The sequence below is a fragment of the Natator depressus genome, chromosome 13, assembly GCF_965152275.1.
Source record: "Natator depressus isolate rNatDep1 chromosome 13, rNatDep2.hap1, whole genome shotgun sequence".
NCBI classification, from domain to species: Eukaryota; Metazoa; Chordata; order Testudines; family Cheloniidae; genus Natator; species Natator depressus.
The window spans coordinates 39,592,752-39,595,243 of NC_134246.1; the positions used below are offsets into that span (position 1 = coordinate 39,592,752).

At 43.5% G+C, this 2,492-nt stretch overlaps 1 pseudogene; it reads left to right on the forward strand.

The window, feature by feature from the left end:
• The first annotated feature begins 332 nt into the window (after positions 1–332).
• LOC141997160 (olfactory receptor 6E1-like) lies at positions 333–1,299 on the forward strand (annotated as a pseudogene).
• Positions 1,300–2,492: the final 1,193 nt, after the last annotated feature.

Sequence of the window (2,492 nt, forward strand, 5' to 3'; positions counted from 1 at the left end):
AGCACTGAGAGGAGCTGTATGTGTATAGCCAGGTGTTGCTTATTTGTGAATACTGAGCAAAGACAAGTATTTGGAAACCAGCTCTTTCCTCAGGTTTAATTTGTTATATAAAATACAGTAGACATATCACCTTAGTTATCCTGGGAACTCATGTTCTCTGTCAATCTCACTAATTCTCTGTCTCCTTCCTTAGTATGTGATCTCGAGTGTTCAGTTTTTCTGTCTCACAACCCTCCAGAACATTGTAGTTGAACCCATACATGTGATAGATAAAGGTTCATGCTCTTATTTTTTTATTGTTGCTCTTGCTACAGGGGAAACTGAAATCGGAAATGGAGGAAGCAAATGAAACCACAGTGGCTGAATTCATGCTCTTGGGGCTTTCCGGAGTTCGTGACAAACTCCAGATGTTTCTCTTCTTTGTTCTTTTACTGACCTACTTGGTCACACTAACCGGGAACTCATTAATCATTTTCATAGTGTGGGTGGATCACCGACTCCACATCCCCATGTACTTTTTCATCAGCAATCTGTCCTCCTTGGAGATCTGGTTCACCTCGGTCACAAACCCCAAGGTGCTGTTGAACTTTCTCTCAGACAGCAAAACCATCTCATTCCTTGCCTGCATGGCCCAATCCTACTTCTATTTCACCCTGGGAGCTGTGGAGTTCATCCTTCTCATGGTCATGTCCTTTGACCGCTATGTTGCCATCTGCCACCCCTTTGTGATATGCTGCCATCATGAAACAGAGACTCTGCATTCAACTAGTTTTTGTCTCTTGGGTGGGAGGTTTCCTGGTTATAAGTTTACGGATGGTCCTGGTATACAAGCTGAGATTCTGTGGCCCGAATGTGATCACCCATTTCTTTTGTGACAGCACCCCCCTTTTCCAACTCTCCTGCACCAATACCCAACTAATTAAGAGGGTAGATTCCATTTTGCAGCCATCCATAGTGTTGACTTCATTATGTTTAACCATGATCTCATACGTTTCCATCTTCTACTCTATCCTGAGAATCCCATCCGCCACTGGGAGGCAGAAAGCCTTTGCCACCTGCGCTTCCCCTCTAACTGTTGTAGCAATGGCCTATGGAAACTGCTTTGTTTTGTATGGCAGGCCCACAGGGTACTTATCTCTGGAAATCAACAAAGGGGTGGCTCTGTTGAACATTGTAGGGTACCCATTCCTCAACTCCTTCATCTATAGCCTCAGAAACAAGAGTGTTAAACTTGCCCTAAGAGTTGCTTTCAGTCATAACAGGACAAAGTTGTTCCCCAAGTTGTGTTGTGCTTCTTGATGGAGGCAAGACATGTAATACTAATAATTAGAAAAGCATAAATCAGTGTTGCAACATGTAGCCAAATTCTGTGCAATAGTCTCTTCTACATCTGCTTTAAAAAAAAAAAAAGTTTGGTCAAGTCTATTGTTTGGGGAATTAATTCAAATTCTTTGTTTCATTCTTTTGAAAAGTGCTGGACTAGGAAACACTGGATACCCAGGTGTATGGCTCCACAGAACAGACACAACATTGACAGAAGCAAGTTACACTGAGTTTACAACCACTAAGGGCCTCATAATCATTGATGGGTTTTATCTTCACAATCTCACCCCCCAGCTTCTATAGATGGGAAAATGAGGCACAGAATAGACTAAGTGCCTTGCCCAAATTTACCCGTGAAGTAGTTAATTTGGTCTGTAATTTTCAAATGAGTTTTTATTTTGGATTCAATGGTAGTGTGGTGCCTTACTCAGGCTTCTTTGAACAGCTCAGCCTAGTTTCTTATCTCTCCATCTTACTTCTGGTTGGAAAGTTTTTAATTAAGGCCCAGATCCTTCTCAATAGTTCTAACACTTAGTGCTATTTTGTCCATTTTGTAGTTGTGCAATTGTTTTTTCCTCCTTCCGAAGTGTACTGACTTGTAAACGTCTCTCTTGAATTTCCTCTTGTTGATTTCAGACCAATCCTCTAATTTGTCAAGACAATTCTGAATTCTAGTACTGTCCTCCAAAGTGTTTGCAACCCCTCGCAGCTTGGTGTCATCCATAAATTGTATAAGCACTTGTGACAGGGTAGGGCCAGATGGCTACAGGAGAGTAATAGAAGGCAGATATATTAGCCCCAGGTTAAATAGGTCCCTTTTCCCTGGGTAAGGTAACAGGGAAGGTTTTTTGAAACAGAAAAAATTTTTTATTGTGACAATTACAAGAATTACCAAAGAACCAAATCAAAGTATGCAACAAAACAACGCAAACAGAAGGTATAACACAGCAGCTTTCAGGAGGGAGAAGTGTTCAGGCTAGCCTGGGCCCAGAGCGGGGGTGCTTCCTCGACACTCGTGGTCTTCCACCCTCCTGAGTTACCTGGTGGCCTAGAGCGGGGGGGCTTCCTCGACACTCGTGGTCTTCCACCCCCTCGAGTTACCTAGTGCCGCGCCCAGTGTCACCGATCATCCCCCCCCTGAGAGTGCCCGGCAAGATGGGCACGGCTGC